This window comes from Schistocerca gregaria, chromosome 3 (genome assembly GCF_023897955.1).
Source record: "Schistocerca gregaria isolate iqSchGreg1 chromosome 3, iqSchGreg1.2, whole genome shotgun sequence".
NCBI lineage: Eukaryota > Metazoa > Arthropoda > Insecta > Orthoptera > Acrididae > Schistocerca > Schistocerca gregaria.
In genome coordinates, this window is record NC_064922.1 from 469,165,744 (window position 1) to 469,189,994 (window position 24,251).

A 24,251-nucleotide genomic window follows, 5' to 3' on the forward strand; every position below is an offset into this window, starting at 1 on the left:
CCAGATCGTCCGCTCTTAAAATTATGATATCCAGTATTACAAATTTCCTTTTTCTAGGGGGACACACGTCCAGATCGTCCGCCCTTAAAATTCTACATCTCTCTCCCCACATCCACCACTGCTGGCGGCTCACCTCCTACTGCGCAACGCTACAAGCTGTTCACATCCAACTGCCCAACACTACAATAGCAAATATTCTAACAATGCAAACCAGCCACAGACTTCACACAGCACAGTCAGTGATTTGCATACAGAGCGCTACGTGGCGTTGCCAACATAAAAACCTAAACATCCTACTTACATTGAGCAGCACACATGAGGAATCGAAACAGAGAACAAACTGTAGTTGAAGACATAACTGCGACGTTAATTAATTGAAACGACGATCCTTACAGATAAACATGCGTGTTAAGTCGTCGATTATGGGACAGGGAAGTGCACCCCATGCCCGATTACTGACGAGGGTCGGTATGTCAGCCAGTCTGTAGTTTAATGTGCTGTTCCTCACCAACAGGTGAATACCAGTCAGGTACCTACCTCCCTCGTCACTTATGCGGTTCGCAACCATTTAGAAACTTTCACTCACTCTCACATAAATAACACTACACAGACATCTGTGGTTTACATATTCCTTCCCAGAATGGGCTGGGGATGGGGATGAGGGGTGGGGGATGGGGGCTGGTAATGAGGTGGCAACAGGAAGGGCATCCACCCGACCTCTTAACCTAATCATGCCTCATTCACTCATAACTTTGTCGATCCTGCACCGATGTAGGACAAAAGCGCAAGCGAAATAAGAAAGGAATTCATATTAAATGGTGAGTGGTAGGGAAATTTGGAAATTTATGTTAAGTTCTTATGGGACCAAACTGCTGTCGTCATCGGTCCCTAGACTTACACACTACTTAATTTAACTTAAAATAACTCACGCTAAGTACAGCACACACACCCATGCCCGATGGAGGACTCAAACCACCGACAGGGAGAGTCGCGCGAACCTTGACAAGGAGTGGGTGGTAGGACAATTTGTCGACCTAATGTTTGGTGGATGCAGGGAGGGAACTTTTTTAGCTTAATTACAAAAGATAAGGAAAAAACCGAGGCAACAACTAAGAAGAAGGTTGGTAGACTTCATCAGTAAGCATCCAGGAGCAGCATTTGTGCTAGATTAAGACTGTCATACATGGAAATACAGCAGCGATCCTGCTTGTCATGGACTCGCTAAGTCCTTAGTAGGTTCCGATGGTATGTGGCACGCAGTTACCGAAAAATTATGGACCAGCGGTTTGTGGACACGGAGCTGGCACCAGATTCGTCCCAGAGGTGATCTGATGTGTTCAGAACAGGCGAATATGGTGGCCAGGACATGAAAGTTTGTTCAGTCCTCAACCCTAGCGTAGTACGATTTTTTCTTTGTGATGTGAACAGTTGTACTGCCGTCGGAAGAGGCCTCTAACAATAAGGTGTTCTCATTGTTCACAGATGCCCTGGTGTCTACGGTTACTAGCACAGACATCATGCAAGCCAACCTGAAAGTCCTGCACCAACCGGATCGCGTCCGTGGTGTAGTGTATGTTTCTAACAACACTTGGCCTAAATGACAGAACATCAAGACTCGACCATAGACACTGTGCATTAAGAAATGTGATTCATATGGCCAGGCGACACACTTGTATTGACCCACAGTGTAATCTTGATGATTTCAAGTCCACTATAGTCACAGTTAACGATGCAGTAGGTTTAGCATGAGAACACGTACGGGTCGTCTGCTGTGGAGCCTCATGTTCAACAGTATGAGCTGAACCATGTGCTGCAAAACACGTATGCCTACTGGACCACTTTACTGTGTCGTGACATCTGCCACAGCACCCTATCTGTCCGGCTTTGCATGACGTTTCAGGGTCCTTCAGCCACTTTCCACAGATGTTCATGACAACGAGCAGTTAACCAGCATCGCCGTAACCTAGATGCTTCATCATAAGCGCTGGGCCATGACAGGTACCCCTTTGGGCAGATGTCAGTATATTGTTTCGTCCCTAGAATGAGTCCTCATTCGTCTGTGCTTCGCATTTGTACATTTCTTTCCCCAGCATCTGCCCACGAAGCCACCAGCCTGCAGTCAGTCTCGTGGTGAGTGCTGCTCTCTGCGTTTTGTCTTATCCGAGCCTACAGGTTTCACATTTCCTTCGTTGTGGTTGGTTAGCTGTTGCTATTGCTACCAGTGGTGTCTAACATCTTAGAGCCACATTCAATTGTCTGATCCCATTTATGTGACCACCTGACAAAAGCCTTAATAAACACCTTTTGCAGTGCGGACCTCTGCGAGACAAGAGGAAGAGTGTAAATGGAGCTCGAAGGTATCTACTGGGATATGGAGCCATGCCGACTTAAGTGCCGAGGCCAGCTGCGCTACGTTTCTCTGCTGAGGATCCATGGAGCGTATAGCCCGATCAAGGTGGTTCCACGGATTCTAGATTTGGTTTAAGTCCCGGGAGTTTTGTGGACAGGGGAGTTACGGTAAATTCATCCAGATGCTCTTCGAACAACGCGCAGGTACAATGCGAGGTGAGTGGCAGACTGCATTGTATGCTGGTGGATGCCATCCTGCCGAGGAAAAATAAACTGAATGTAGGGGGGATCTCAAGGATAGATGCATAGACAGGATAGATTCATAGATAGATCATAGGATAGATTCATCCATTGTGCGTTCCAGAATGACAACAGCCAGGAAATGTCACGGAAGCGTTTCCCAGGCAACAACTTTCCCTCCTCCTGGACCCTTCCGACGATTGTTGAAGAATGTTTGCTTTCAGATGCTTCACGCATGCTTCAACGACCACCTGTGCTTTGGAGCATAAAACTTGATTCATATGAAATAACCAGCTGTTGCCACTCGCCGGCGGGTGTGGGTTCAGTCTGGAACCGCCCGACTGCTACGGTCGCAGGTTCGAATCCTTCCTCGGGCAGGGATGTGTGTGATGTTCATACGTTAGTTAGGTTTAAGTAGTTCTAAGTATAGGACACTGATGACCTCAGACGTTGAGCCCCAAAGTGCTCAGAGCCATTTGAACCATTTGTTGCCACTCAGTGGCCTTCAAGTTGCAATACTTGCGTATAGATTCGATCCTCCGTCGCAACGATTGTTTAAGAGAGAATGTTGGTAGTCTCTTAGTTCATATGAGCAGTCAGTCGGTTAGCAGTTGCACGTCTGTTTGCCCGTTTACACCCTGCAACCGTCGTACACATCTTTCACCATTGGTGTGTGATGCACCACAGTTGCTTTGGCGACGGTTGTGGATAGTGCCACTTTAGCATCCACGGCACTTCTTAATCACCGCCGCACGTGAATAGTTTACAGACGTAGCCGTTTATGAAATGGTACCACCCTTGTCCCGAAGCCAATGCTCACGATGTTTTGGACGTCAGATAAATCGCTCCGTTTCCACAATTTATTGTGGCCCGCTCTTGTGAATGAGCATCTAGAATACAGCGATGCTGTTCGGCTAGTCTCCTGTTCGCTGTCGGGGGCATCTGTGGAAAGTGGATGAAGGGCCCTGAAACTTCAGACAGGCGCAAGGTGTTGTATGACCGTGCCTCATCACAAGAGGTCGGAGACTTGCCCCTTTTGCAAAGCAGGGTAGGTAGCGGTCTGTCTCAGGTCTGACGACTGCAGTGCTTTGTGCTCCCCCCCCCCCCTTCCTCCATCCTTGACACGATTTATATACCCACCCCCTACCGTAAGTGAATGGTTTTTGCTCGTTGGTGTCGTGCACGTATAGGAGGCACACTAATCTGACTGGATCGCCTGACATGACGTACAGTATCTGATCTGACATTCCATGGGAATAACAGTGTAGCAGAACTGTTCGACACATTTATGAGGATGTTTGATTACAAGTTTAAACACAGGCACATCAGATGACGTGCGGGGTAAATGTTGCAAGCCCTCTCCTTCGTATTATGATGCCACGAACTTCTAATTTCGTCTTGAAGAGCTAACAGGTGTTTTGCCTCGTCAAACTTCACTGAAATATGAATTTGACGTGAGAAAAATTTCCTAATGTTCAAAGAAATTTAGGAAAATATTCTGCTCGTATGTTTACCCTTTAGCTTACGGTACCGTTAAATGATGAAAACACTTTCTGTGGCAGTTTTATTCCGTCATTTTGTACTTAGTTTCCGAAGTGGCAGTGTGAAAGTGTATAGAAAGTTTTCTGGAAGTCGAAAAATATGGCTTCAACCGCCACTGGCCTATACTGTAGCAGTCTCAGTTCTGTGAACGGAAAGAGGAAGCTACGGGGTAAATAAACGATACTTGAAAAATCCACATTGATCCTTATAATCGTCACAGGAGTACCCTACTTAACACAATTCTCTTCTTCAAGCTGCGTCAATTCTTTCTTCAGGTCTCATGTAAGAATTATACTGAATTAGGATCAAGCCTACAATACGTCCTCTTCAGAGTCCACCATTGACTGCCTAGTGCTACACGTTCTATGCGATTGAAGAAACTAGTTGGATAAGATACATTGTATTTTCTTGAAAAGTAGCATCGTATGCATCTTATCTGAAAGCTATTTAAAATTAATTATTCTAAATATGCATTATATTTGCTACTGTAATACCCGAGTATTTCAGCGACAGACGATGGTATTATTGAGACACTTCTAGTGTTAGTATTTGCGATATTTCGGTAACGAGTGAAATATGTAGGAAAAAATATTTTCACCAAAGACAATATTGTTTGCTAAGTATGTAATCTAATTAGTTATTACATTCCTTAGTGTCATCACTTTACGCAATAAATATTAATGTGCTGTTAGTTCTAGTGATGTAATCGGTAATAAGTGGAACACTCAGGAAAATTATTTTCGCCTCAGACTATTGCTTTTTTATCTCTAATACTTGAGCCGTGATTTATTTCCCTGATTTTGCAAGGCTGTAATCTAGTCATCGTTTTTAAGAGAACGTCTTCTTCGTTTGATATCTTGTTTTCAGGATGTACTCAAGTTTCCAATACGCGATACTCGAGATCGGTATCAGCAAACTAAGACGGCACAGAGCGCCCCTGACGTCAAAGAGAGTATTTACGCACTTGGCTTTGAGACAACAGAGGAAAAGATATGCACTAGAGTACTACAAAATCCAGGATTCGAATAATATTGCTGCTACGCTGAAAACTACCTTCAGCGACAGCAAGCGTATTAGCATTAAGAGTGCAACAGGATCTCCACTGCTGTGCGCCGAATAGAGTGCGTGTAGGTGGAAAGAGTACCCTGAAGATCTCTATGACGATTGGGACGTTCCTCATGACCTATATGTGTAAGGAATAGGGGTCGATATGAAAGGGAGTGCAGTATCAGAGTCAGAGTTTATTAGAGTTTTGAATAAATTTCGATCAGATGCCGCAAAATGGGCTAATAAAATTTCTTAGAAGTTTGTGAAACCATTGGGAACTATACTAGTTGGTGTGCAAAATCTGTGTCTGGAAACATACCAACAGAACCCAGAAAAATTTCATCCAAGCAATCCCGATGTTGGTAAGGACAGATAAGATCGAGAACTGTCGCACAACCATTTTTGCTGCTTAAGTATCCAAGTTGCTGAAAAAAAATTGTAAGAGGTCCATGATTAAAGAATTTGTTGCTAGCGCAGTCGAGCAGATGTAATTTCGATGGATTGCTCACGCGCTGCCTGCGATATGTAAGCTAGAAGAGAATCTGAGACCAAAGAGCAGTGTTGACTGCAGTAAGAACTGTGTGTTAGTAGCAGTAAGTAGTTACTAGCGAGCAATCGTGTCTGGTGTGTCGTGTTGGCTGGGCCGGTCGTGTGCAGCGATGGCGGAGCCTGAGCGTTGTAGGATAAGGTAAAAGCAGCCTCGCGCATATGTAGTATTGTTACATCAAGTCCCATGTAAATGTTTTTTAAAAAAATCTGTTAATAATAATCTTTCTCATTAAAAGTAACTTTTGACATTCATTTCAATTTAAAGGATTCACTAATTTCTCCAATCCTTGGCCATCCCGATTATTGAAAAGAAAAATCAGTTCCTTTTATATAAGACAAATATATCGACCAGCATTGCACTTAGCTGCGCCAGAAAATTTCTTATAGGAGCAGATATATACGCGTTATCCGGCGATCTAATTAAGGTAAGATTTTTCAGTTTATTCAGAATGATGTATCAGGGCCATGACGCAGCATTGCTGACGTCCAAAATTTACCAGGTTAAATTGACTGTCAATTATTGAAAAGTTATAAGTGACCCACATTTTTTATTGACAGATTAGTCACATTTTATTATTGATACGTTACGCAATTTTCCTGTTGGTAGGTTATACTGAATGTGATAGACATAATTATATTTTTTTAGTGTTGAGAGGTTTAGGATTTTTTCTGTTTTGAGGTTACACTAAATGAGAATATTATTCATATTATTTTATTTTGTGGGGAGGTTAGACTTGGTATTTTGTAAGGAGGTTACACATGGTATTTTGTGGGGAGGTTACACTTGTCGACAAACGGCCAGGATCGTATTTTTGTGAATTTCTGATAGTCAGTTATATATCTGCTCTTATTTACACCATTGTTAAAGGTAGTTTGCATCTGGTGCAACGCATTTACTAACTTGTCATTCTTTCTTTCACAGATCATCGGCAATTTATTGCTCTTTGTTGTAACTGTATTTGTTCCATTTTTGCTTTGTCTTTGTTTGATTTTGTGCTTAACTTTGAGTTGTGAAAATGCCGCGAAAAACTGCTAACAGTACATCGCGAGTCTTAATGGGTGAAAAAGCCGACTTTAATAATTTGACTGACAATACTAGCGACACTCAGTGTCTTGATGATAATCCTCCAGTTACAGACAATCAGTGCGTACCGACCACCAGTAATGATTATAATCTAAATGATGAGCAAACAAATTCAATTGTGTCCACTTGAAATTTAACAACAATTGATGGCGCGGCGCTTTCCGTTGCAATGAACGCTGTCCAGTTTGACACGGCTGATTTGCAAAATTTACGTAGCGAACAGATAATTGTTTCTAACGAAGGTGACCAATACACACAAAGCACGTCAGATTTGTTTGATTCCGCTGTAGTGACCAACAGAGCACATCCGATTAGCAAACCTTTTTGTGAATCAGACAATGACCAACTGGTTATATACAACAAGACACATGCAGATACACCATCACACAGCACAGAGAATACAGCAGCTAATTTTGGCATGGATCGAGTTATGGCATTATTGCTACAACTTAATGAAAATCTCAAACAACAAATTAATGAATCGAACAAAGAACTTAATGAAAAACTAGACAACAATTCCAAACAGTCGAAGAAAGAACAAGACGACAATTTAAAACGACTTAATGAATCGAACAAGGAACTTAATGAAAGTTTCAGGCAGTCGAATGAAAAACACGACAGGTCGATCAAACAAATTAATGAGAACTTTAAACAGATTAATGAACAGATTGCAGCCGTTGCCGTGCAATGTCATGATACTAAAGAACAATTACGTGAGGAAATTAAGGCTTGTGCTAGGAATAGTAGTGAAGAAATTAGATCCGTTGCACAAGAATGAAGTAATACACATGCAGCCACAACCAAATTACTTAGAGATGAAATTAGTGCAGTCGCTAAACAATGTTCTGAAAACGCAACACAGTTACGCGACGAGTTTAAATTAATGTCAGCAGAACTTTCACGCACACTGGATGCGAAAGTAGACAAGAAATTCGAACAACAGAACCGCCTAATTGACGAACGTTTTAATCACCATCTACTAAACAGTGAAACGCGTTACCGTAAATTCATACAGGAACAGAACAAAGTAAAGAAACAAGTCATGGAAACAATTACAGCACAGTGACAGGAAGATAAGCGTAAATTATTTACGAAAGCAAAAACATACGTAGACAATAACATTGCTACAGTATCAGACGAAATCAATACTATTAAACAGTTGAACACCGAATTGCATGATGAAATCTCCGATCTTAAAACAAAAACAGACACACACACAGTAGACTTTTAGACAGTGACCAACAGACTTGAACAATTAGAATTAATACAGGATCCAGATGCCATTAAAACAGACGTTAAGAAATTGAACAGAACTACCCGTAAAATCCGAAAACAAATTAATGCTTGTGACACTAAAAATGATGATCAGGTTAAAGCATTGACTGAAAAATTTGATGAATTGGCCAGTCGTATTGACGTTATCGAAAATAACAATGATACCAAATCAGACGATACGTCACCAATTTCTTTAAATCAAACACCCGAATTCCAAAATTTACAGCAGACAATCAGTGAGATAGGTTCGTCCAAAATACATTGCGCAGAAAAGTGTCGTCTTTACAGCAAGAAGTGACGGAGATGAAAAATGTCTCAGCCCGTAACACGACACAGCATACGCCACTCTTCGAACATTTCTCACACTCACACAGACAGAATAATTTAAATAATTTACAGAGAGTACGTGACTTGGATTCCAGGCAGACACAGACAAACAGATTATCATATAATCCTGAACGAGTTCCCACATTCAGAGACAATAACGTTGATTATAAGCAATTTTTATTCGTAAAAAATCTAAGGTATTGAAAAATGACAGAACACAAATACATCCTTTGGACTGAATACGACAATTTGCTTTTGTATTTTTATCAGCTTGGTGTGTAATGCAGAAACTAGAATTGGCCTGGATAGAACAATTTGCATTTGAATTCGCACCGACATTGCCTGTAATGCAGAAACTAAAATTTATTTGCAGTGCGGAAGTGACCTCAGGGTATTCATTACACTTCGATGAATATATGCCATAACGTGCACAGGGCCCCGAGCCGTAGTAGTGCTATTTCATCTTTAGTTTTCTGCACTGCTGCCTTCTCTTTTACTCTCCTTTATATCTATCGAAACAACTCTTCAACTATCGATCTATCTAGTGCTATGAATGAGTAAAGAAAACCTGATATGACAAATTTTACCGAAAGTGACAGTTTTCTTTAGACACTCCCGAAGCGACAAGAACTACTAGCGTAATTTTAATATCAGACAAAATTTTAATTATCAGTACCGTCAAAATTATGAGCAAAGCAAACACGTTTTGGTAACAATAGAGGTTTTTCCCCAGAACATCAACAAAACCAGTCGGTTAGCATACCTAACCAACAATGTAGTCTGCAAGGTCAACCAAGCTTTAATGTTTCGCCGCCTACACGTATAGCGTCGTCTCCACCAAATAGTAACGCACAGCAACAAGGAAATCACTACGTACAGAAAACACACCATTTCAACTCATTTCGCAATGCGCCGTATAGCAACGATTATTATGACAGACGTAAAAGTAAAGAGCACAGTTTTCAGCGTACGTTTAATAACAGTCAATCTTACCAGCAGCATAATCAACCACAACAACAGATTATCATAAATGAACCTGACAGTCGGTATCATCCCGAACCTAATACGCCAGGAAGAAATAACAGAACAGTACAAATAGTCGAAATGCCACAGCATCCTCCCGCAAATAACAGCACGGCAGAAAGAATTTGACTAGATACAGCACAGATTGAACCTTCCAGCGATGTAAGCTATACTTTTGATACACAGACTCTTGTTCACGAAAATTTTATTACTTTTGACGACATCCGAGACACTCTTTTGCATGAAAAACCAGTTATTCAAAAAACCATTTTCCACCCTGTCATTGAAGTAAAGATTGGATCATCCACATTTTCAGCAGTAATCGACTCTGGATCACCTATGTCAGTTATAAATGAGGAAACATTCAACGAATGTAACGAAGAGAATACTTATCCTAAGTTACCATTAGGTAAAACTAAAGCAAAAGGAGCAGTATCTGGTAAAGGAGCAGATGTAAAACTACAGACACACTTATCATTTTGTATTGCAGGTCATACGTTCCACTCAAATTTTTGGATTGTTCCCTTATTGACAACAGACGTCATTTTAGGTACGAATTTTTTGGTACAACACGACGCAGTTACTGACTTTCAAAATTCCTATTTAATGTTAAAGGATGAAAATGTACAACTGGCATTAGAATTTCAGCACTCTTTATCTGCAGACGAACAAACAATTAATCGGACAGAGGTCATTTCTGCATCACGTAACATAAACTGTCATTCCACATTGTTCACAGATACGTATGTTCACAACTACAATACACCAGACGAAGCCGATTATGACGTTATACAAATGATTTCGGATAAGGTTGAACAGAGCAGTGCAAATACAGACGACGAACGTACGCAACTACGCAAAATTCTTTTACAGGAAGCTCCAGTTTTTGATAACATCCCTGGTACTATGTCCGGTTTCATGTATGAATTTCAAGTTAAACAGCACGACACGTTTAAAGCTAAACATTATCCCATTCTCTATATTCACAGAGAACAAGTTAAGAAAGAATTGCAAGCTATGCTTGACCAAGGCGTCATTGAACCAGCAGTTAGTCCGTACATAACCCGCTTCATATTATTAAGAAAAAGGATGGATCACTTCGACTCGTACTTGATTCGCGTCACATCAACGACATTATTATTAATGAAACAGATCGCCCACAGACACTAGAAGAACTTCTACAGAAATTTCATGGTACTGCTGTTTATTCCACATTAGATTTGAGATCGGGATTTTGGCAAATTCAGCTCCACCCGAACTGCAGAAAGTACACAGCATTTCTCTGTTTTGGTGACTGTTATCAATTTTGTAAATTACCGTTCGGTTTAACAATTTCTTCAGCAGCATTTATTCGCGGTTTGAATAATATACTTCCGACAGAACTTAAAGACAGAATCACAACGTATGTAGACGACATTCTTATTGCAGAAGCTAACTGGTCTGAACACAATCTGATTCTTGAACAATTGTTGCAAACTTTTCGTGCACAAGGACTCACAGTTAATTTTAGCAAATCACACTTTGGCAAAACTTCCATAAAATTTCTTGGACATGTAATTTCAGCAGAAGGCATTGCGCCTGACCCGGAAAAACTTCAAGCTTTACGTGACATTACTGTTCCAACGACAAAGAAACAATTACGCAGGTTTCTGGGATTAATTAACTTTTTCCGTAAATTTTTTCATTACTCTGCTTTAGACACCCCTAGATTATGCCAACTGACGGGTAAAAAACACTATTTGGTTCTGGGATAGCCAAGCGCAGTCTGAAACAAGCTTTGTTGAACGCACCACTTTTATCACACCCAGATCTCGCTAGAAATTTTTCCATTGCCACCGACAGTTCTAACAGAGCTTTAGGCGTACACATTTTTCAGGAAATTGAAGAAGACGGTAATACGGTAATTAAAAACATCGCCTTTGCAAGTCGCATTCTGTCACCTGCTGAATGTAATTATTCTGTTACAGAACTTGAAACATTATGTGTTGTATGGGCATTTACGAGATTTAGGCATTTTCTTTATGGAAGACATACTACCGTTTACACAGACCACAGAGATATCATGTTCTTCAAATGGCTCTGAGCACTATGGGACTCAACTGCTGTGGTCATCAGTCCCCTAGAACTTAGAACTACTTGAACCTAACTAACCTAAGGACATCACACACATCCATGCCCGAGGCAGGATTCGAACCTGCGACCGTAGCAGTCGCACGGTTCCGGACTGCGCGCCTAGAACCGCGAGACCACCGCGGCCGGCTATCCAGTTCTTACTTTCCGCTAAATTTATACATGACAGATTAAGCAGAGGGAAACTTTATTTACAGGAATTTAATTTTACAATTGTTCACATTCCCGGTACCCAAAATATTGTAGCAGACGCATTATCATGTTCTCTCTGCAACAATCAGCAAGACATCGCAACCAACTTCTGTCAAGCAAATTCTAGCGTCATGTATATTCAACACGTCGCATTTGAAAATTTCATTTCATCGTCATTACGAGACATAGCACAAGAGCAGAGTAAAGAAAACGTATGGAAAGCAATTAAACACCTTTGGCAAGATAAGAATAACGTTACCATTAGAAACCATTACACGGTACGCAATAACATTCTGTTCCGCCGCTCTCACCCTGACGGCAACAACTGGGTACTATGCATTCCTGACGAACTTGTTAACAAATTAATTTGGTATACTCATTTGAGTTACGAACATTATGGAGCCAGAAAATGTTTTCTTATACTGAGACAGAACTGTTATTTTGCCAACATGGAGAAACGTATTCGAGGAGTTTTAGCGTCATGTAAAATCTGCCAGAAAGCTAAATCACACACTACTTCACATATTCCTCCGTTACATCCCATTGTACCTGTTACATTGAGACACATGGCCGCTGTAGACATTTTTGGACCGATTCCCAGAACTAATAGAGGTTTTTGCTACATCTTTGTCGCTGTTGAACTCCTTCGAAATTTGTTACCTTCACTCCGTTGCGCAAAGCTACTGCTAAATCTATTTCGAATGCATTTCTAAAACATTTTTTATTTCATGTATTGCATGTATTGAAAGTAATTTCCGATAATGGACCACAATTTCGATCTGCGATATAGACACGTATGTTACGAGCAAGAAACATTTCCCCGGTCTATATATCCAAGTATCACGATTCTTCGAACCCTTGTGAACGACTGATGAAAGAAATTGGTAAACTGTGTAGAATGTACTGCCATAAAAGACATATTGATTGGGATAAACACGTACTCTCATTCCAGGATGTAATTAACTCCATACCAAAGGAATCCACTATGCTATCTCCGACTGTTATATTGAAAAATGTTAACCACCTAACAAAATTAAAGAATTAGTATCCTTTCCTACATCTCGTCGACTACGCCACCATGAAATAATTGAGATTGCGCTCAACAACATCAAACGTGCCGCAGAGCGCCGGAGAAAACAGCAAAAACAGGTTTGTACACACCGTGACTTTCACATGGGACAGAAGATATTAGTACGTAAACACTATTTATCCAACGGAGGAAAGCGTAGATGCAGTAAATTTGAACTTCTATACGCAGGTCCATACAGAATTCGCAGCATTCCTCATCCCAATGTGGTACATGTTGAAACTTTGAGAACCAGAGAAAGCAAAGTCAAACACCATGTATCCAATATTAAACCCTTTATTGAATGAACATACTTTATGATTTATCACATTGTAATGCCTTTTCCGGTTATTGATATGAACACTTACTGATGATTATCATATTTTTTCCTGGCAAGTGCCCGGCAAGGTAAGGTTAGCAGGTCGCTTTTCTTGTAGTAATATATCAGACCGTGCACATTTTCGATTTTGTGTATGTATGATTGTTTTCCTATCAAAAGTAGAATTTTTGTCTGTATGCACTATGAAATGTTTAAGATGTAACAAACACCAGTTGACATTGACATTTTGCATTATGATATCTCAACATCTTGACTATTTTAACATTTTTTTGCTACTACATTATGATACTGTGTGTACTTTTTTACACTTGAAAACTGTCTATGTTTTTGACCTAATATGTTTTCTATCATGCTATGCTGTATACTTAATTATATCACTAGAAACAAGTTTTCATTTAATAAGTATGTGATTAAATGCAAGATATTAATCCATATTCATCACTTTTCAGAAAGCAATACCGTGAAAAAAAGAAATAAATTAAACAACCACAGTGGTTTACTATGAAGTGGAAATTTTACCATCAGAATGAAGGAAAGAAAATGCAATATATTGTCATGAAGAGTAAATGGATCAGAATTAACAAGCATTAACCAGAATATACTGTACACATCGTATGATAGCAGTCTTGACTAATTATTTTTCTTTCAGAATACAAGGCGATTGATGCAGACTGTCAGACAGAACTACAGAAGTTAATTTGAGTGATGAAATATGCTAGGAGTAAGAAACTCTATACTATATGAAGTAATGAATGATAATGAATAGTTGTATGAAGTAAATGGTAATATGAATATGCATAATGAAGTGTCTATTTTTTGCAGATGATAATAAATGATGATGAATAGTTATATGAAGAATATGCTAATACGAATAATGAAGTTTTTCTTTGCAGGTGATTATAGTGATGAAGTTATGGTAATATGAATAATGAAGTTTTTCTTTGCAGATGATGATAATGCTCAAGTTTATACACTCCTGGAAATTGAAATAAGAACACCGTGAATTCATTGTACCAGGAAGGGGTAACTTTATTGACACATTCCTGGGGTCAGATACATCACATGATCACACTGACAGAACCACAGGCACATAGACACAGGCAACAGAGCATGCACAATGACGGCACTAGTACAGTGTATATCCACCTTTCGCAGCAATGCAGGCTGCTATTCTCCCATGGAGACGATCGTAGAGATGCTGGATATAGTCCTGTGGAACGGCTTGCCATGCCATTTCCACCTGGCGCCTCAGTTGGACCAGCGTTCGTGCTGGACGTGCAGACCGCGTGAGACGACGCTTCATCCAGTCCCAAACATGCTCAATGGGGGACAGATCCGGAGATCTTGCTGGCCAGGGTAGTTGACTTACACCTTCTAGAGCACGATGGGTGGCACGGGATACATGCGGAGGTGCATTGTCCTGTTGGAACAGCAAGTTCCCTTGCCGGTCTAGGACTGGTAGAACGATGGGTTCGATGACGGTTTGGATGTACCGTGCACTATTCAGCGTCCCCTCGACGATCACCAGAGGTGTACGGCCAGTGTAGGAGATCGTTCCCCACACCATGATGCCGGGTGTTGGCCCTGTGTGCCTCGGTCGTATGCAGTCCTGATTGTGGCGCTCATCTGCACGGCGCCAAACACGCATACGACCATCATTGGCACCAAGGCAGAAGCGACTCTCATCACTGAAGACGACACGTCTCCATTCGTCCCTCCATTCACGCCTGTCGCGACACTACTGCACGATGTTGGGGCGTGAGCGGAAGACGGCCTAACGGTGTGCGGGACCGTAGCCCAGCTTCATGGAGACGGTTGCGTATGGTCCTCGCCGATACCCCAGGAGCAACAGTGTCCCTAATTTGCTGGAAAGTGGCGGTGCGGTCCGCTACGGCACTGTGTAGGATCCTACGGTCTTGGCGTGCATCCGTGCATCGCTGCGGTCCGGTACTAGGTCGACGGGCACGTGCACCTTCCGCCGACCACTGGAGACCTCACGCCCCACGTGTTGAGAAATTCGGCGGTACGTCCACCCGGCCTCCCACATGCCCACTATACGCCCTCGCTCAAAGTCCGTCAACTGCACATACGGTTCACGTCCACGCTGTCGCGGCATGCTACCAGTGTTAAAGACTGCGATGGAGCTCCGTATGCCAGGGCAAACTGGCTGACACTGACGGCGGCGGTGCACAAATGCTGCGCAGCTAGCGCCATTCGACGGCCAACACCGCGGTTCCTGGTGTGTCTGCTGTGCCGCGCGTGTGATCATTGCTTGTACAGCCCTCGCGCAGTGTCCGGAGCAAGTATGGTGGGTCTGACACACCGGCGTCAATGTGTTCTTTTTTCCATTTCCAGGAGTGCATATTTACTGTTAGTTAAGAAATGTTATGTAGTTAGTTAAGTATTTGTTGCAGTTCCTTTTGACAGCATGTCTTATGTCACATAATATAATGATTGAATCTTTTGGGAAAGACAGCTAGAGTACGTACATATTAAATACACGCTTCATTACCTGTTAATTCAAAGTTCACTATTTTTCAGCATAATATGCATTTCTTCTTTCAGCTCAATTATCCATTTTGTATTTTTTCCAGGAGAACCTTTTCGTGACATAATATGCTATAAGTAGTTAGTCATTAAACCTGTTCTAGTACTTGCATTTTTTTTACCCAGTTGTGTCTATCATTTCTGAATATGATCACATATACTGTACTTATTTCTTAACCTTTCTACAGCTGACTCATGACGAATGACGTTATTAATCCTTATTTCCAGCAATAAGTCCAAAGCAAATTTTTTCATGCCCCAGCAACTATCGATCCCAATACAATGCATTGCTAGCGCAAAAAAAAAAAAAAAAAACAGTCCCAACTATTACCAGTATACAACTAAATAATACTACCAGTTTAAGATATATTTTTAGTCCTAAAGATAATGCAAACTTTCTGTGTATTGATTTCATTATGTCTATGTATTATTGGACTACCGACATCGAGTAGTAGTTCCAGTGTCTTACATTTTAAATATGTCTTATGTCACTTACATGATATCGTATATAAACACCAGTAACTTGATGCTACACTCAATAAGTCCTGTTTTAAATGATGACTTGTGAATAACACTGAATAATGTTTTGTAACACTGTATGAATACTTTGTAACTGACCAATGAATGCCACTGATTCAATCAGATGAGCTATGAATAGTGCTTTGTAATACTCAATACTTGCTACATGTTTAGTAACTGGCCAATGAATGCCACTGATTCAATCAGATGAGTTATGAATAGTGTTTTGTAATACTCAATACTTGCTACATGTTTAGTTACTGGCCAATGAATGCCACTGATTCAATCAGATGAGTTATGAATATGTACTACATCTTTATTAACTAGCCAATGAGTGCCAATAATTGTTCATATCGGTTGATACACTAGTGTAATTCTATGATGACTATCATAAGAGTTAATGTCCTTCACCTTCTGATCTAATTACCAGCAATTACTGCCATATTCGTATGTCCTGTCCATCCTCATGATCATGGAGCACTATATTTGGTTTTTGCACTAATTCTCTGTTGATGTGAGAGTGTGGATTCTACAAGAATGTGGTGTTGACATATCAAGTTGTCCACCACTCTGACTGAAGGGGATGTCATTATGGTCCTACTGTTTGGTGTACCTAATGTACTACCAAAATGATAACACTGAATATTAATACAACATTTCAGTGTCTTGGCTACACTGATAAATACTTCAGGGAAGAGAACTTCAGATTGTCTCACCTGGTGTTGTGCTTCTGTAGAAAGACATGGACTTTCAGTGCAGCTACGTACAACCTACTGTGCTACAGCCATGATGCAATCCTTCACATTCCTTTCCTAGTTTTTATAAAATGGTAAAGACTTATACAGTGCGTTCAAATTTTTTTAAACGATAGAGTCTTATACAGTGCGTGTGCACTTTATTTCATTTGTTAACAAGATCAGTTGTCCTAAATATGCTCTACAGAGCGTGTGCACTTTATTTCACTCCTTGATATATTTATTAGTTGTAAAAATGCTTAAGACTTATACAGTGAGTGTGCACTTTATTTCATTTCTCAATTTGTTTAAATACTTGTAAAATGCTAAAAAAACTTTTATAGTGCGAGTACAATTTATTTCATTTGTTAATGTATTCAGTTCATGTAAATATGCTAAAGACCTCTACAGTGCGTGTGCACTTTATGTCATTCGTTAATATATTTTGTACTCGTTGCGTATATACTTTGTCATTTCTGAATATGTTTTGTACTCAGTGCATGTGCACTCTATTTAATTTCTTAATATGTTCTGCACTTACCAATGATGTATATACTCTGTGATTGTAGCCTTAGTAAACTAAATAGATTATAGAAAAATTTGTTGCTCATGGCATGTCCAATTGACTCACCATCGCTGCCAAACTTTTGCTCCCTCCAGTGGAGGGTTATGTAAGAGGTCCATGATTAAAGAATTTGTTGCTAGCTGCTGCTGATGAAGGAGAAGCCATGGTTCCGTAACAGTACATTTTCGAAGGATGAAGCGAACTGGATGAAGAGTGCTCAAGGATCGTCTGGGACAATAAGATATGTAATGAGAAGCTGGAACTTTGTCGCTAGCAGGATTTCCAACAGCCTGTGGTTTTACCTTTCATACTTTTTCAACGATGTTGGAACGAGACGCCAAAACAGTGGTAAGGGGCCGAGGGCCGAGCTGTTAAGTCCTTTTTTAGGCACACAGTACAATGTAGCTAAGCGCATCAGTACTGAGTCACGTGGATTAGTCTCATGAATTTGCCATAAAAAAAGGGCATTACGTCAGCCTGTGCCGAAAGTAGGCGTGGCGAAAACTGCTGCACTTTCTTATGGATATACCATTACAGGATAAGAATTGTATTGTAAAATGGAAATGTGTAGATTAAACGTGTTTAGATGACAAAGGACGATATGGGTATCTGTGATAATAGTTTTCGAAAATAGGCATCGCGTGGGATTTGAGGTCATGATTAAGGATTGTTAGAAGTTATAATCCGGGAATCGTGACATACAGTGAAAACAGTTCACAAGTACTACCAAAGGTAAGTTTCAGCTGTGGTATAATACCTATAAACACCTATAAATTAGAAAAAGAATAAAGAGTTGCCATGGTAGGTTCTACCGTCTTCACATTATGCGGTATGGTCTCAAAACAACAAAAACGCTGACATACCATACTGATTCGAGATTATCATTAGACGTAACATTATTTAAAGCGTTCTATGCCCCTCTGGAAGCAATACTGTTGATAGCGTTAGAACCACAAGCAAGTTGCGACCAAGCAAAAGAAGTGAATTAGCGGGAAAGTCTATCACATGATGGAATGTATGTAGAGATAATGAATTAAAGGGATCTTTTTATATGCGACGCAAGCTGAACTGATGTAGCTCCTGGAGTTGCTCAATAATTATGAAGAATTATTGCGTTTTGTAAAGCACTATTCTGCTCACATAGGTCAGTTTTCTTCTCTGTAGGATAATTTAGAGTTTAGCCCACAGTATACATGTTTTTCTTGTGAGTCATTAACAGCGTAATCTTGTAGAAGACGATACGAGGAAGACTACGTAAAACAGATAACAGTGCTAGTAAGACAGCATGACACCTGTTACCTTCCAAGTACTGGAGTCAAAAAGCTGCTGGCCAATAAGAAACAATTTGAGAGAGTGAACCATGAGTAAAGACCTCTGGAAAGTCGGACGAAAGGTGAATATAGTGCAAAGTGACATCGTGAGTGGAGACAGAAGGGTAAAATGTAAATAATTTAGGCACTGTGATGGGAAAGGTGGTACGTCAAAACAAATAATTTCTCAAAATTTTTATCGAAAACGTAGAAAGTCACGTCGCCAGTGGCGTAGAAGTAGCGGAATTTCAAAGTTTTGAGCGGTTATGTTGTTACACATGACGCAATATCGCAACTACAGTAACATAAAGTGAGCAGGGACGGATAGGGGAGTAAGTCAAGAAGCTTTTACTCTGCGGCCAATGATTCATTACTGTGTTATTGATCCGATAGTAACGTTGCTTGGAGTTGTTAGTAAGACAAAATTTTCTGAAACATGTTTAGTAGAAACTGGTAAGTTATATTTTCCGTCTGCAACGAAATTTACTTGATTACATTGACTAGTAACGCCTGTCGTATAATTCCTCTGTGCAGGCTGGTTGTAAATTCGAATGTAAGTGACGTAGTTTTGAAGAGAATCACAAAAGGAAACTAGACTAAGAGTTTGGGAAACAAATTTGACTAAGTCGAGGTAATTTTCTTTTCTGGTTTAGTTAACGAAGTGCAGATAAAACAAAGAAGGCTGTGGTGTATCGACGATTTTGCTTTGAGCAGAGTACGTCACGTACTGTCACGTCACGCACGTCACGTACTGTTTACGGTCAAAAGGTGGGCACAGTAAAGTGTGTGCGAAGACATTCAAGGATTTCTTAGGTTTATCAAAAAACCGTGTTCACCCTTTGATTGAAAAAGAAGGAAAGTAGAGCATTGTTTTTCAGATCAGAGGGGAAAGATACCGCGATCCTATTCCCATAAAATGAAATGATGAACATGACAGAAAGCTCGTAAAGATTCACATTACGTCATTTCCTATAGAGGAAAATCGTCAAAACGTTATTTGAGCCCTGATCGTAATGTCGAGAGAAAGCATCGCGCCTTTATGAAAGCGTATCCTGAAGCAGACATCAGAGATTTTATCGAAGATATTTTTCGGACATTGTTTCCCAAACTCTCCTTCCATCGTCCTCGAACTTTCACTTGTTCGAGACGTGACCGGAAATGAAACAAAACGTGTAGAGGGTCCAGAAAAACTGCGTTTCTAAAAAAGCGTTACATCACAGGAAGGCTGAGGGAGCTATGAAATTTTGAGGGATGATAATGTTGCTTCACGCATGCTCTCCCGCAGCACATGCACTGTCAGCGTGGTCATGGAGCAGGTGTTGTTTATACCCGCGCTCACACAGTCCGTCCGCAGCTCGTGGTCATGCGGTAGCGTTCTCGCTTCCCGCGCCCGGGTTCCCGGGTGCGATTCCCGGCGGGGTCAGGGATTTTCCCTGCCTCGTGATGACTGGGTGTTGTGTGATGTCCTTAGGTTAGTTAGGTTTAAGTAATCCTAAGTTCTAGGGGACTTGAGACCATAGCTGTTAAGTCCCATAGTGCTCAGAGCCATTCACACAGTCCACAATATTTTAGAGTCGACAGCTGTCGATGTTAGAATACCTGGACACAAAATTTAATGGATTTTACCACAATCTTGGTACACTACAATTAAATTTCTTATACAGTTGCGACAGATTGCTGCAAACTTATTTGTAATGCTAATTTGGAGTTTCTGTAACCATTGTGTAAATACAACTTCTTATTTCGTAATGTCAAAACAATTTTTTGTTTCTCCTGTCAAAACTGCTTATCATGACTTACTCCCTTCCCCACACAACGCCTCAATTGAAAATAAATCAATGTCTATTTCACTTCAATGCGAGGGCCGATTATTTCCTCAGATGGAGGGTGTTGTATTGACTGAAGCCAAAGGCAGTGGAGGTGTCGTGTTTTGAACGCCAGCAGCCACGATAAATGTTCTGTTGATTAAAGCAACTGCTTGCAAATAGCCCGCTTCTGTATTGGCACACTTTAGCGTACCGATAGTCTCGGACGCTGAGCAGCCTCAGGGGAGCTTCTGCAGTTTGACGCACTGCCACCTGACAGCGGACGTACGCCGATCACCGACCCTGTTCCAGACACACAGACGCAGCTCTTCCACGAAGTCGGTGCCGAGTAGCTGAACTGAAAGCCCTGCCTGGTTGAGTACGTCCTGAGAGGCGCAGAAGAGCCACACAAATGGAACCTGGCGTGTGTCAGTGGTCAGTACGTGTCTACTGACGCAACCATGGAGTCATGGTCGTAAATTTGCCGTCGCCAGGACGCGATCCACTGACCTTTGCCCATCTGGCCAACCTGGGTAGCCATGATTACACAAGCCTCGTCACTGCTTTTCAGTGTCAATCCAGATTTCGACTCTGGGCAGTGTCATCACCGTGTCGCTATTGCATTACCACACACCGCGTCCACACCTGGGTCACGGGCGCTGTCGGCGTTGCCGCCATCGAGTCAGCGCACCGCGTCAGCATTCCACTGTGTAAACAGCTCTCGTGTTTTTGCGCCTCTGGTGGTTGCTACTTCTGCTACTACAATGCCAGAGTGTTCTGACAAGAGGGAAACGCACTCTGACGTCCGTATGAGCTGGATGGACTAATTAGTCTTGTTTATTTTCAACCTCGTATATACTTGTAGCCACATCTTACCTGCTACGTGATGGAATCCAGCTCAGTAAACTAATAAAGATGTAATAAGAAGTTGTTGTACCCTCACTAGGGTCGTTTTTGGCTGCACACATCATTCCTGAACAGAAAACCATTCCCCTCGTCCCAGCCAACATCTCATTGTGTTGCGAATCTATACATTGAAGAAGAAATTAGGAAAATGAAAGAAAGGGTAAGAATGAGGATTCACATTCATGGTGGAAGGATATAAATGAGCAGATTTGCTGATGACATTGTTATTTCAGTGAAAGTGTAGGCGGAAAATGGTGACTGTCTTGAGCAGTATATGTATTGAGGGAAATCCGATGAAAGACGATAGCAACTGGGAATAGAAGAAGGGTGATAAGCGATGAAACCATATCATTTAGGGGACCCCGCTGTAGACGAAGTTCAGAAATCTTTCTGCCTTGGAAACAAACTAACAAGTGACGTACGAAGCAATGCATATTAGGGCAGGCCTAGAGGGCACTGTTGGTGATGAGTAGTCTGCTAGTACCAAACATCAGCCTCAAGCTGAGGAAAAAATTTCTGAGAATTCACATTTACAGCATGTTGAAAGTAGTACTGCGGATTGCTTCACCAATTCTTCGTACCTTTAAAGTCACAGTGGCGTTAGGAACTTCTCCTCAGTCTTTGATTCGGCTTCAAAAAGACGCTTACTTTATACTATCCTTTGGAATGTTCAAGAGATCATTTTACGTCATCTGTAAAAATGAAAACGTCTGACTAATTATGGCGGGTAGTAGTTACTTCCTACTGACGATGGTAAGCGCTATCGGAAACTGGAGTACTATCGTCCAACTTTAATGCTTCTAGACATTTGAGATTTTATCATATACTCGTACGTATTGGTGTTTAACAGGTGTTCATCCATTTTTCATGTTGCCTATCCGTAACATCTGTGTAAGAATTAAAGTAGGTTGGCGAGTTGTAGTTTTCAACATAAAATACTCAAAAATGGTTCAAATGGTTCTGAGCGCTATGCGACTTAACTTCTGAGGTCATCAGTCACCTAGACCTTAGAAGTACTTATATCTAACTACCCTAAGGACATCACACACATCCATGCCTGAGGCAGGATTCGAACCTGCCAACGTAGCGGTCGCTCGGCTCCAGACTGTAGCGCCTAGAACCGCACGGCGACTCTGGCCGGCCATAAAATGCTGTTCTTGTGAGATACCCCTATTTCCAGTGTGAGAAGCGGAAATCATAGAGAAAGATCGATATTAGCATGGAACACATAGCCTTCTGGTTCACTTCTCTGATGTCATGCAGTCCCAGTGATATTACTTTACGAAGGAAAGGGATGCAAATGGGTAAGAGTAACATGTAACAATAATAACAAACGGCTACTATTAGTATCAAGCTCACAGTGTCAGTGATCACAATGGTGCTGGTGGCTGCACTGATCACATAGAAGTCCACGTACGTTGGAAGGAACTGCGCAATAGCTTGCTGATGTATTTGGCCTTGCCTTTGTATTCTGAGAAATCAAGTATCTTCGTATTTGCATACTTATATGCAGACACATACACATTACTGGTCAGTATAATTGCAGTATCATAAGGGTAATTCAACAAATGTCGAAATGGCTTGAAGTGTTCTACATATTTGGATGTGTGTATGTTTGGTATTTCAGTACAACTGTGCCAAGTAAGTAGTGTTGACACCATTCATAATCTGCATACAAAGGAAGATAACGAAGCTGGTGACTGAGAAATTGCATTTGACTACAGGTTACATGGGAGAAGGTAGCGTTTTTCGGCTCTTAAGAAGTAAAATGTCTATCAGCACTTGCTGCAATCAGACAGTGGTAGGATTTTGGATTGAGCCTGGTTTATTATTCTGCAGTATTGATGTTCACGTTTGTTGAGATCCCTCGGCATTCATGTGAAGCTGGAATCGATGGATTAATGAACGAAATTTTACGGGGACGTTTCCCAAGTTGTTTGTGAAAATTATTATAAATGAAACCAACGTTATTAATATTCTACATCTTTATTCTTCATCTCTACATATTTGCAGCCCCTGTCGTTAGACGGCTCCGAACTGCAGCGTGTAGCATGGCGGTGTGTGATGTAATTACGTCGGTGTGCAAAAATCTGCATGTTGTAATCGAGTTTTGAATTCGGAGAGTTCTTCCACATATGGAGCACCCTGTTCTTCAGCATGATAATACAAACTACACATGAGCTCCATGACATCTGCAAAAATACGACGCCTCGAGTTCACTGTCATCTATCAACATCCATAGTTCCATGGTCTAGGGGTATCTTCTTTGATTAATAATGAAAATGTTGTCGCTCCCGGATGCGGCACCCGCCACTGAAGACTTCCTGCATAAGAAGGTACGCCATTCTGAGGCCTTGACAAAGAGAGCGGAGGAGCGGACAGAGGTTCATTGAACACTCTTGTCCTTTGAGTGGGAAACTGCGGAAAAATCAGCAATGATCAACACCAGAAGGCAGTGGAAATCAATGCATTAATGACACATAACATGTATCCACAGGACATCTGGCCTATAATCGAAAAATTGTCATCAAGATCACTTCATTGGCAAAAGATTCCGGTGATTCACCCATTCGGATCTCCCGGAGGGGACTGCCAAAGTGGATGTGACCGTGAGAAAAAGATGGCATAACCAACGAAAGGCTAACATTCTACGAGTCGGAGCATGGATTTCAAAGGCTCAATTTAGGTATATTAGGGGTTA